Genomic DNA, 14,865 nt, shown 5'->3' on the forward strand with positions numbered 1-14,865 from the left:
TACTTTCAATTCAATAGGTTTGGAGTGGAAAGGACGTCAATGAAGAAGTTGAATGGCTTTCCCAAGGTCCGAATAGAGTAGTAAAAAGATATAATACCTTCCTCATTAATGGATTTAGGTTTCATACAAAATCTCACGAAAGATTGAGGAGGACTCAAAATTGTAGAATAGTTGTTAATTCTTCAATTACAAGTTATACTAGTGCTAGGGACAGTAATCTTGTTGAGGGAAATGTGGAGTATTACGGACTCCTTATGGACATTATTGAGTTGGACTACTATGGCAAACGGAAGGTTGTCTTATTTCGATGTGATTGGGCAGATGTTAATACTACTCGCGAAATTAAAAAAGGTCAATTTGGTTTTACAATGGTGAACTTCTCTCAATTAATTCACACTGGACAACAATTTATAGACGAGCTGTATATATTTTATTCTCAAGTTAAACAAGTTTTTTACTCAAAAGATCCAACTGATGAGGGTTGGTACGTTGTACTTCGTAACACCCCTAGAGACTTGTTTGACATGGGCAATGGAAGTAGAAATGACATTGACGAAAGATCAGAAACTTTGCCTTTTTCAAAACAAAACTTAAATAAAACTATCTCTAATACTAGTACACAATTTTAATAGGTTCGCCAGTATGTGGATGAAGATATTTACAAATCATGATGTAGTAAGATTTTACGTTTTTTTAATTATATGTAATATTATAATTTAAATCTTGATCTTGTTAAATATATCCATTACTATTATTATTGTAATTAGTTACTAATATTTCAACTATTTTATGTGTACTGTAGATAATATGCCTAGAAGAAGATTGCGAGATCTAAATATTATTCAAATTCCTCCAAATTTGGAAGAAACAAATAGTGATCAACAGACTGCTATTGGATCTTCGAATGTTCCGAACACAGTTGACGAACCTGTAGAAATTCAAATTAATGTTAACTTTAATTTACATGCATGTTGACTTTTATTGTTAATTTTTGTTTCAAATTCTTATATTATCATATTCAGTTTTTTTAGCTGAAAATTGTGGGAGGCGCAAAACTCGAGGACGTACGCTATTAAAGGATTTATACAATCTAAATTTTGTGGAACGTGTCAAAGTATCTAGAAACAGTCATGGTCAGCCTATTGGATCAGAAGCTTGAGTTTTAGCAGGATACTTGGGCATTATAGCACGAAATGCCAATCTATTGCCAATCAACTACGAGTCTTGGCATCATATGCCTGATAGTAACAAAAATCATGCTCTGGATGATATTAAGGTAATTATGTGAATGTAATTTATAATACTTTGGTTTAATTTTCATTTATATTTACTTTCTAAACTTATGTTATTTGCAGGAGAGATTTACTTTAGAGGTCTCAAATAATTATGTGAAAAAAGCATTAACAAAGAAATGGAGAGACCATAAAAGTACTTTAAAAAAGGAATATTTTAAGAAAAATATAAGCCTCAAAGAGAAATTGCGAAATGTCCCGCAGGGAATGCTAAGATACCAATGGGGAAGATGCAATTAAATTTTGGAATTCAAAGAAAGGAGAGGTATTATGTACTTCCAAACTCTTATAATTATTTCAATTTATAGTATTTACTATATACGTAATAATAATTTCGTAATGTAGGATCGTGAGCGAGTTGAAACTACAAGTAGGCAAAAACAAAAATTCACGCACACAGCTGGGTCAAAAAGTTTTGCTTGTGTAGCTGATGACGAGGTATTTTGAATATATTAATTGTGTCAAATATTAATTACTTTCTACTAAATAATATTTTTCCTACTATATTGTAGGAACTGTCGTCTGGTAAAAAAGTTGGATGCCTTTAGCTTTTTGACATACACATAGAAAGAAAGATGGACCTCCTATGACTACTGAAGCTGCAGAAATTATGGTATATTTACTTAATAAAATTTGAATTATTTTAAATATTTATCATGTTTAATTATAATAGTTTAATTCGTCATTTGTAATGCAAATAATGCCAAGTTATGTTGCATTTGCTTGATTATATATTTCGTTTCTAACTCCTTAGTTTATTTATTAGGAGAAACTAAAGGATAAAAGGGCGGAGTATGAAGCTACAGCTTCAAGTGATAGTTCTGTTAATTTGGACGACATTGAAAACCGAGTTATTACTGAAGTTTTGGGTCTTGAAAGGTATGGTTGGGTTCGATTTCTAGGATCTTTCGTTAGCCCAACCCAACATTTTGGATCCAGCTTGCAGTAGTACATGCCTTCGATGAATTAGACTCAAGCTGAAGTTCAGAGGTTAAGAGACCAGATGGCTCAGATGCAAGCGAGCACAGTTAAGCAAATTGCTCAACTTAAAGCAAAAGCAACATCGAGAGAATTAGAGGCCAAAAGAAAATATGATGAACTCCAGCTACAACTTAAAGCGGAGGCAGCATCGAGGGAAGCAGAAACAGAAGCAGCAGCAAGGGCAGTAGAGGCAATAAGAAAATATGACAAAGTCTAGCTACAGCTTCAAAATATGATGAACATGTTTCAACAGATCGTAGAATCTGTCATCTTTAACTTTTGTTTTCTTATTGTGAGAATAACTTAACAATATAAATTTTGAATATATATTGTTATTTCAATTATTAATTTATATCATATACATATTTATTTTGTGATAGTATCATTTAGATTTGAAGTTTGTTGTTGGATTTGAAGTTATAGGAAAATATGTTGAAAATTTGGGTTCTATATGAAATAAAATGGGTTGGTAAAATATGTTAATGTTAGTGGCATTTTCCCACAAACACCGTTATAGAACATGATCTTTAGCGGCACTTTTACTACAAATGCCGCTAAAGAACATGATCTTTTACGGCGCTTCTAGCTACAAATGCCACAACATGCTCGACTCTCTTGCAGCATTTTACCCCATAAATGTCGCAAATTTTAGCAGCGCTATCTAAAATGGCATTTTTTGCGGCGCTTATTAAAGCGCTGCAAACTATTTTAGCGATGCTTATAAGCGCCGCTATAAGCCCAAAAAATTGTCGCTAAAAACATGTTTTACTGTAGTGTTCATGTTAATTTTTAGAATTATTATGAACTATTTTTATTTTTTTATTTTTTGAATGTTCTATAAATTTTAAATTATTTGTTGATATATAACAAATGATGTCGTGTCAGCATGAAGTACGTGTAGACTGCTGCACAAGTTATCATGCCAACATTGTTAAAAAACAATATTTTAGTCAAAATTTTCAATAAAAAAACTATTTGACTTTTTTTTTTGAAAGGTTAAAGGCCAAATTTAACTAAAAAAATAAGAACCAAATTGATAAAAAAATACAAACATTGAGAGCTAAATTTATCATTATGCCTTTTCCATACATATGTAATTTTTTTGCCCTTAGACAATTAGATTCATTTTAGTTATTATTACTTTTTAATCAATTTTGACACTTAAACTTAACAATTAGATCTATTTTAATACCTATAGTTCGTAAAAATGTGATGACATGACACTTTAAAATCATATCTTATCATCATTTGGATTTATTAAAAATTTATATAAAGTCTAAGCAAAATTATATTTTTTTTAAGTTTCATCTACAAGCTCAAGTGTCACATGATTGCAATTTAATGAAATTCAAATTCAGGATCAAAATAAAATAAAATAAAAAGTTATCAAGTTTAAACACTAAAGTTGATCAAAAAATACAGTAGCAAAATCAAAGTAATCACTACTCAAGACCACGCGATGAATGACTTTTTTATATAAGAATTGGTGTGTACCTATACCAATTTGCTTCAAGTATCATTATGAATTTATTGATATTTTAAAATATTTAATATATGTATATAAAAATATTTACAAATATCAAATGAATTATATTACATAAATTTCAAAAATAAAATATTTATGTATCGACTATGCACAATGCTTCAATAAAAGTTTTTATTATTTATTATAATAATGATGAAAAATAGAAATTTTATATTTTAATATTATTCATGCACCAATCAATACACAATGTTTCAACTAGATTGGTTAGAATTCAATGAAACGAGTCATTATAATCAATACATACAAAAATTTAACTCATGGAAAAGAAAATTGATTGCACTAGTTTATTATTATAATTTAGAACTACGAGAACCGATCTGAAACCAACTACACCAACTAGATTTACATAATAAAAAAATCACATCAACCCTTTTATATACAATCTCTTTGTTTTAGTTTTAATAATCTAGTCCAAAACTAAAGACAAGTTATAACATTATTAGTAAACTTCGAGGGTGACCTTTAAAATTCAAATATTTAATTAAATATTAAAATCCAATTGATTTTTAATATTTTACATCAGACTAATAAATTGATTAAATTTCTAAATTTAAAAATAAGACAAATAGGAGATAAAATTGCACTTCTTTTTAATGTTTACTGATATTATAAACTAATAAAAGAAACATATATTTTATAAAAATAATTAACAAAGATTATTATATGAGATTTCCCTTTTTGTTGTGTTTAACCACCAATGGTACGTTTGGTTCACTGTAATAGAATAGGGCTGTGATTGAATAGAGCTGTAATTAGTAATTCAATTGTTTGGTTGAATGGAATGGAATAGACCTGTAATAGCATTCTTTTGTTTGGTTGAATGGAATGATGTTGTAATAGCATAAGGAAAAAAAACTAAAATGACTAGAATACCCTTAGCATAATTTTTTTAGGTAGATTATTATTGTTATTGTTATTAAATTTTAATAAGATTATTATTAAAATAATTTAATAAAATAATAATTAATTTAACCATATTTTAACATAATTATTATTAAATATAATTTAATAAAATTCTTAATATAATTATTATTATATAAATTTACTAAAATCATAATATATAATACTATAAAATAATATATAATCTACTTTATTATTTTTAAACTACAATACATATTTAATGTGCTAAAATATCATTAGTGAAACAATATTTCACATTCAAACATAATATTCATATATTAATAAAAAGTTACATGATTTCATTAGTTTAGATGTTATAATCCATATGTTATAAAATTTTACAACATCAAAAAGTTACAACATTGTAATGAAATTATATCATGTCATTATACCATCCAAATATTACAAACACAAAAGTTATCAAAATATCATCAACACAACCATGATTTTTAATGGTCAGCAAGAAATCTTCTGATATTTCCCCCCTTCTTGTTGCTACCTTCAACCTACAATGATGACCAATAAATTAATTTCCTTTAGGAGCTACAATAATGACCAATAAATTGACATCACTTGTGTTAAAATATTAAAGCTCCAAATGATAAAAGAAAGCAAAATTGCAGAATAATGTATTAAATGAATACATTTTAGTCTAATAGTAAAGCATTAAAATTCCACAAATAATGAGAAAAAAGTAGGAAGAGTCCCTCAAATGATTAGAGGAAATGATAATAAATTGAATATTATTATCGGCTATAGAATTATAATAAAATAAAAATTAATTTTAAAATGATGAATTTGAAAATATTTAAGGAATAAAGGTTTGGCAAGAAGCTGATGGAATTGTAGATCTATAGGAGAGTGAAGAGGTGGGTTTCAAATAAACTAGGCATTATATTAAATCAACTCTTTAACACATCTGAACAACTTAAAATACATCATTCGAATATCATAAATCACAACTTTCAGATACCATAAATTGCAGCATTTAACACCTAAATTTTTAGCTTACTAACATCATCAATTCATATCCATTTGGACATCATTAGTTAATATTTAACAATTTAGTTTCACATTGTTCAGACCATTTTAATTTTCTCATCATTTGGATGATCTTTAATTATTATTTGGACAACAATAAACAACCATCGATCAGGCCACCTAAATTGGTAAGAAACTAGACAGCGTGCATGCAAATTGCATGCTTCAGCAGCTCCCTCAACAACTAGAAATTTCACTAAAATTTCTATCTTTTGGTTAGTTAAATTCCTCGACAGCATGCAAACTATCTTTTCTATCTTTGCCTAAAAAAATTGATAAAATATTCGTTTTTATTTATTGCACTCAAATCTCAAGTTTACCCAAGAGTTGAATTTCCCTCAAAAAAACTCTTACATTACTGCTAGCATTAGCATAAATGCACAAGGGACTAGGATAGGATGTTCCCACCAGCATAGATATATGTTCCATGTGCCATAATCTCAATACATTTGTCTCATAATGTAATCTTCTTTTCTTTTTGTAATTTATACTAACATGTTATGAAAATTATTTCCTTGTCCTTATAAACCAACAAAAACTACCAAACTCATCTCTTGTTCCAAGTATATTAGATATACACAAATTAGGGAGTGACTTGAGAAGAAATTGGTTGCTATGATCAGCCACGAAGATTAGTTATTAAGCTGCTAAATGAGTCTTTCCTATAAAACAAGTAAAAGTTAAATTGACCACAAGATGCAGGGGACAGTGCAATAATGTAAGGCTGTAATGTAAGGCTCCCTCGACAATCTCTCTGAGCAGTGACAGTGTACTAAAACTGTTGTAATAACATCTAATAAGTATAATGATAAAGGGAATAACCCAGAGCACAATATAAACAGATCACAATCTAAACTTCATGCTTCATGGACAATTTTCAAAGCTAACTTCAATAAACGTAAATTGGATAATTTTTTCTTCTTTTTTTTAAAATTCAGAGCACAATATAAACAGATCATTCAAGAAAAATACAGAAACCATCTCCAATTGAAAATTTCAGCAACAGATTTACATGCAATTGCAAAGCCAGATAAAAGGAAATATAGAAATATATATTACCACTAAAGCCAGATTTACATGCAACAACACAAGGAACTCTCTACTTCGGCAAGATGGAGAAAGAAAATGCAAGAAACAACGAAACATGCTGTCGAAACTGATAAAATGAAGAAAAGAAATAGGTTTTTATGTTCGTTTGTGAAAGTTACTGATCCAATTAAATGTTCAGATCAAAGAAAATATAAAAAAAAGTCATTTTTCCATTGAATTCAGATCAAAAAGACGAAGAGAAATATCAAAGAAAATACAAAAAAAAATATAGATAGAGCATATAACTTGAAAATAGACACCGATAATATGAAGAAGCACTTGCCGAAACAGTTGGGCCGAAGATCTGAGACGGTGGAGTCGGCGAAAGATGCCAAGATGAAAGTGAATCTGGAGCGGATGGAGGTGACTTTGCTGGCAGCTTCTGTTTCATGTGTTTTGGGGCTTTTGGGTTGGGAGGATAAAACAGGGTTGAATAGCTAAACGGTGATCTGGGAAGGGAATAGAAATCTCCCAGAAATCCCCCAAATTTTGGCATACACCCGTAATGGAATCAGCCCGTAATAGGGGGCATTCCATTGAACCAAACAGATGATTAGGTGGGCCAAATAAGGCGTGCTGGGAAATTGATAAAATTTCCGCGGAATCATTTAAAACCCGATTTTAGGGTACGTTTGATTCACTGTAATGGAATAGAGCTGTAATAGAATAGAGTTGTAATGGAATAAAACTGTAATCAGTAATTCAATTGTTTGGTTGAATAGAATGGAATAGAGCTGTAATAACATTCTTTTGTTTGGTTGAATGGAATGATGTTGTAATAGCATAAGGAAAAAACTAAAATGACTAGAATATCCTTAGTAATTTTTTTGTAGGTAGATGATTATTGTTATTGTTATTAAATTTTAATAAGATTATTATTAAAATAATTTAATAAAATAATAAATAATTTAACCATATTTTAACATAATTATTATTAAATATAATTTAATAAAATAATATATAATTTAATAAAATTATTAATATAATTATTATATGAATTAAAATTCATAATATATAATACTATAAAAATAATATATAATCTACTTTATTATTTTTAAACTGCAATACATATTTAATGTGCTAAAATATCATTAGTTAAACAAATAATTTAATTATTCTACAATAAAGAACAAAATATTAGAAGTAATAAATAACTTGAGAATTATATTTCACATCCAAACATAATATTCATATATTAACAAAAAATTACATGATTTCATTAGTTTATATATCATAATCCATATGTTATAAAAATTTTACATTTATATACGAGTCATTGGCTTGCAATCTTTTGCTCACATCAGTGTATAGCCATTTCATCCATTCACCAGCAAATTTGAAAGCATAGGCAGAGGCAAGCAAAGCAAAGAGTCTACTTTGCTTAGTTTTATAGTTAATCACCTGAAACAAATTAAATAAATGTAAAAGCATTAGATGCATCAGCCTTTGGGACATGTAAAAATTAGTCTGAAATATCAACTGCAGTAGCAGCCAATACTTTTCAATAAAAGTCTTTGGAAGTTTCTATGGGAAAGAACAAGCCATTAGAAGTGATTATATAATAAAAGGTTGCTGTGTACAACAATCTGTACTGGAAATAATATATGCAGTCCAAAAGAAAGTAGTACCTGGGTCTCTAGACCACCATTCTCTGAACCAAATTATCTACGAACAGCACTGTACCTTGTTGCAATACAAACTGCCATTGACAAAGCACAAGAAGCTTTGGATACAATTATTTGTCGGACATAGACCATAGTACCATAAACCAATTGGCGGGGAGCATCAAATTGTACATATTTCCCTTCTCTTGTAACCTGGGAAAGATTGAAACATTTGGCGAGGAAATAAAGAAGCAAACATCAGAACAGTCATCTTGTTTTTGCATGAAAATCACACTATATGAGCAGCACTTCAGCCTAGGTTATCACTTTTGTGGCTTCCTTGTTGGTCTTTTTCTTCAATTGACGAAAGATACTTTTATAAATTTTAGGTTTATAAGCACTCTAAAACCTCTCTATTGTTAACTGACGTTGCAGAAAATTTTGCAGCCTTGCAACTTCAGTCAAGAAAAAACTGCTCATTACAGGAACTATCCAGTAAAGACTTTTTCAAAAGATACTTCCCACCATGGCTGCACTTTTATTCCTCTACAAGGTGGGCAGACAGATAAACATTAAACGAGAGAAAAAATATTGGCCTTCAAAGAAAGCAGCGGACAAAGAGATAAAGACAGATAGAGGAATGGTTATAGAACAAACCGCATTAGCATTTGGTTCCTCAGGATGCACACATGATCAAATCTCAGAAGACCATTGTCCATGCTGTTATATGCCCCACTTCCAAATTTCATTCCAATATCACCAACTGTTATGCCTGGAAGAGGAGAGTGGTCATCCAGACTACGCAGCTGGATAATAAAACCTGAAAAAGAAAGTATCTAAATTAATATTTGCAATACCAAACTAAAAAAAGTAAGTTCATGAATTAGGAACTTACCATGCACTCCATAATCTTGTCCATCTGTTCTAAGACGAGCATAAACCACAGCATGTGTGGACACTTTACGCAGTCTACCAGGTCACCACTACAAGGAGATCACTATAATATTACAATAAGTCATGAAGTATACAAAGTACGCATAAGAAAACTACGCATTGTACACAAGAAAAAAGAGGAGAGAGGATACACTTAAGGATGTCTGAGCCAAAGAAGAAAAATACTGAGAATGATTATTGAAGCAGTTCTCAGGATATATTGCTTACTACAAAGTATAATTGTTAACATTGGAGCCATGACCAAGTTCAGTTTGTGCATAGCATCCAATGATTTCTATACACATTTTTCATTACAAACACGAAATGCTATTCAACTTCAAACCCAAAACAAACAATAAAAAACCAAAATAAAAAATTAAACTTACCAAAAAACAGCCCCAAATCAATAGAAGAATCCAAACCAATATCTTGCATCCAATTAAAGAAACCTTCTGATAAAGTCTTGCTATCATGCAGGATATCTAGGCCTCAAAGAAAAAGTTCAAAAATCAAATTTGCAATCATATTCAAATGCTACCACTTACAAGAATAAAGAAATCTTTCGTCTTACTATTTTCCTCATCAATATGGCGATCCAAGCTATCTCTTCGATTAGCATTGTTGACACCATTTTTTTTTATGAAACGGGGTCGACTTGGATTTTAAAAAATGAAAACGAATATGGGAGTCGCCACCAATCCTTTTTTATAAGGTGTGATCGGGTCACCTTGAAAAGTAGTTATTTTTAATAAACAATTTAATTTTATTAAAACAACGATTTTGGTCCGCGAAATTCAGAAAAATAAGTTCAGGAGTCGGTTACGTACGAGGAAGGATTAGCACCCTCGTAACGCCCAAAATTGGTACCTAGTTGATTAATTAATGTCTTAGTGTAGAAGATTGAAAATTTTGAAGAATTTTAAAAATACGATCCTAAAAAATTTTCGAATAACATGGGTTGGAATTTAGAATTCTCTTGTTCTGAAAAAAAAATATCACATCTAGCACATTAGGATACAATACTTTAAACCCTCAAAACCAAGATCGTCTTTTGGTTCCAAAACCCATACTTTGAAATTTTAAGAGGATATTTGGCTATTTGGTCAAACGAAAAATCGAAACCCAGCACATTAGGGCACGTTTTCTCGAATTTCCAAACCCAAAATATTGCCTTAATTATTTTTTAGAGAAATCATCATATCGAGAAAACAACACGTCATATCCAATGCGTTAGGACACAATGTATTGAATTCCCGATACGAGAATACATGCCGAAAAATTTACTTCCTTAAGAAAATATTTGGCTATCTCGGATTTAAAAAAAAAAAAGGTCATGCCCAGTAAGTTAGGACACGATCTTTTCTTAATTTCTGAGATCATTTAAAATTTGGGAAAAAGGGATCATGCTCAGTAAGTTAGGACACGATCTCCTCATAATTCTCGAGATCGTTTAAAACTTGAGTTTGAAAAGATTCGTGTATTTAGATTTATTGTGAAAATCGAAACCCAGTAAACATAAATAGTAATAATTTTATTTATATCTACTATTTATATTATTAAATTAAATTTCACATTTTATATTATTTATATTATTGAATTGTTTAGTCATATTGAATATTTATATTAAAATTGAATTATTAATTATGCCATAAAATATTCGTGTTAAAATTTTATATTGGTATCAATTTCACATTTTATTTTAAAATAACTTTTATTAAAAATCATATTTTTACATTTAATATTTTTTTAATTCTAAAATACATCTTGACAAGAATCAAGATAATTGAAACAACTAAGCAAGCAAAGAAGCTAACCAAGATATATAAAAATTAATAAATAAATTATGAAGTGATGAAAGTTAATAAAAAATTTGATTAAGGTGGACAAATTTTATTACGATGGGTGACAATGGTTACAAGGACCCAAAATTATTTTTTAAAATTTAACTCGAACAAATATATTCGATTTGATTCGATTCGAATTCCATCTCACTCGACTCGATTCGAGAAAACTTCAAATAAAGTTAGGATGATAAAATGAGATTCAAAAACTCAATTAACTCGAAAATTTTCGATTCGATTCGATTCGATCGAATGCTTACCCCTACTTTTATTTCTCTAAAAAAACTTCCCCTTTTACAATCTGTTTTTGGGCTCTTTATAGCCGATCTACAATGTATTTTATCTATTTTTTCTACTGTTTTGCACTATTTCTTGCGTGTTTGCAGGAGTGGTTGAGCGGTGGAGCAGTTGGCGCTGATGTCGGCGGCGGCAGGTGCAAGTGGGCGACCCTAGGTGCGGTGCACCTAGGGTTAGGGTTACTTTTTCTGAAAATATGTTTTGGGCTAGGACTGTTGGGCCTCGGGTTTGGGTAGTGGGTTTGGTTAGTTGGGTCTGTAATTGGGCTCGTAATGGGTTTTGGGCCCCGGGTAAATTTGGGCTTGTACAAGCACTACCAATTTCAAAGTAGTTAATCCCATTGGTGCCCACCAGTTGCATAATAATAAAGGAATGAAACTGAGCAAAGAAGAGAATCGATAATCCATATAAAAAAAATGAATGAAGTAAGGATTAAAGATTATGGAATACCTTCGCCAATCACAAATCGTATCACTACTCCTCTTTCCTCTAGTTTTTTTAAAAGCATCACCTGTCAAAAACCATAATAATGCAAATAAGACATGCTTTCTATAGCAAAGTATATGTTATACTGATGCAATAGCATCATAGCAGAAAGACTAGTGAACACCAAAAATGAAAGTAAAAGCCAACCAAAAATCTAAATTAAAACTTTAGAGTATAAGAAACCAGCAACTCACCTCTAGGCATCCAAGAACCTCTAAATGCATTTCGTTTCAAGTAACTACCAAATCCGGTATAAACTCCAATAACTGCTAGAAGCTTTCGTTGTGAAGAAGACTCACTTTGTGGCAACTAGTGCTTGAGGTAGCCTTGACTCTTAGCTAATGTCAAATCCATCTCAACTTCTACAATCCTCCTCTCTAGATCCCTAAATATCAAATTAAGTATTCCAAATGAGGGCTGAATAAAATTAGAAACAGTCCAATTAGACCATAGAAAGTGTGAAAAGATGATAAGAATTAGAAATAAGACTATTAGCTTATCTTCAATGGTAAGAACCTTTGGTTTCTAGCAATACAAAAACATAAACATCAGAGGTAAAATAGACATATTATAGTTATTAAAATTTTATTTAATAGTAAACTACGTTTCTAGAATAATCTTATAAACGTACACACAAAATTTTTACCAACAATAGAATCAGAGGAAATAGGATCAAACAAGGAGAATTTGTTTGGCTTCTGAGTCCTAATGAAAACATCGCAGAACGAAACATGTTTAATGTTCCTCTTAAAAAGATTAGTAAGCAATTTTCTGTTCTCTGCATCTTGCCACAACCTAATTTTCACCAAAATTTTGCAAAATAAACAAATCCAGCTTATCAAATTTGTTAGGTACGAAAATTGATAAAGGAAAAACGAAAAAAAATAACAACAATTCTAAGCTGATTTAATTGAATATTTATTAGGATTCTATGATCCTTTTTATTTTTTTCTCCCTAAATATGATCTAGAAAACAAAAAGTCTCCAAAAAAATGGTGTATTGGAATTGAGAAATCAGAAGCAAAAATAGAGAAAAAAATGAACCGTCCAGCAATGTAAAGCCAAGCGACGCAAGAGAAAAAAGCCATAACCAAAGAAGGGAGGAGATTTTCGTCTGAAATAAAAGAAAAGCTATTACGAGAGGCATTGAATAGGCATTCAGAGCCTGACCCTCTGAATGGATATACAGTGTTTAGCCCGCACAGAATAGCGATTCGGCGGTCAAATTTCAACCAAACAAATGTGTCCTTGTAGCGCGTGGAATAGGGACGAAATGGAGGCCATTCCGTCGAACCAAACATGCCCTTAGTAAAAGTAAAATAGGCAACCGACAGACACTTCTACTTTGTTCCCACCTTATCAATCAATTGCATTCTACTTCATATATTTATTATATTTAAGCTTTTAAACTTATTAACAAAAGGGGAAGAGTTAAAGTCATGTAATTTTGAGTATTTGGATACAAATATATATATATATTGGTACAAGAGGAAGGAATAAACCATAACTACCAAGCCATTCCAAAGTAGTCATTTTACAGTAATTTAGCACTTTATCCGGCGGTTGTATGAAATATATCTACCCAACGATTTTGAGAACGCCATTAAAGCCAAACCATCAGCAACCCTATTGCCCTATCTGAAGATATGTTCAATCCTAACCATCCAAGGAAGTTGGAGTAGATTCTTGATGGTTCGACTTAAAGTAGAATATTGTTGATACGCTTCAGTTGCTTGAATCACTTGGATCGCTTCAGTGCTATCCATCTCAAGAATTACTCATTCAAGCCCAAAATTCGAGACTAATTGGAGACCTTCCAATGCACCCCAAAATTCGATAGTGATGACCGAACAACAACCAATATTTCTTGAAAAACCAGCAATCCATCTCCCATGCTTGTCATAGATTAGTCCATTTGTTGACACATACCTAATTCTATTACAAACAACACTATTTGTGTTCACTTTTAGCCATCCATCATCTAGCGAAATCCATCTTATTAACCTACAAATTTTATAACTTGTATGCCTTAACAGACTTACCAGCCAATGATTGAAGGCCAGATAATACTCCCTCATGCAATAGCTCTTCTTTAAAACACTTCCACTTTCCACGAAATCTGCATTAAAAACATAATTGTTCCTTCTGATCCAAAGCTGCCAGCAAATGATGCTAAAAAGTGACTGTCAGTCAGTAGGATCACAAGTAAAATATCAAGGGTCAGAGAGATTAATCTCAAACCACTTTACAAACCCAATAGAGAAAAACTCGCGTCTCTTTGCAGCCTTAGGGCCAGTTCTTCATTGCTTTTGAAAAGTGCTGTGGAAAAGTGCTTTTGAGAAGTGCTTTTGAAAAGTTTTGTTTAAAATTTGAGTGTTTAGCATTGCTGTCAAAAAGTGTTTTTGAGAAATAAAATGTCCATTTTAGACATGTTATTATCAAATAACAAATATGTATTTAAATAATATTTAAATTAGTTAATATTATTATATTTTAGTAATAATATAAAAAATTATTATAACTTGTTGTTAATATTTTAATATATAAAATATAAATTGTAAATATTTTAAGTAATAAATATTAATTATTTATAAAATTTAATTAGAATATATAAACTATATTTTAAATATTTAAATATTTATAATTAGTATTTTAAAAATATTTTTTATTTTTAATTAATGATTTTAACACAATTGTAATTAAACACCAAGAAAAAAAAGAAAAATACTATGTTATTGGAGGGGTGAAAAATCAATTAAGCACCAAAAGTGTTTTTGGGAAAGGAAAAGCTAAAATTTTTAGCTTCTCCTTTTCAGCTTCTTTTCAGAAGTGCTTTTGAAAATCACTTCTGAAAA

Source organism: Gossypium raimondii, chromosome 12 (assembly GCF_025698545.1).
Source record: "Gossypium raimondii isolate GPD5lz chromosome 12, ASM2569854v1, whole genome shotgun sequence".
NCBI classification, from domain to species: Eukaryota; Viridiplantae; Streptophyta; class Magnoliopsida; order Malvales; family Malvaceae; genus Gossypium; species Gossypium raimondii.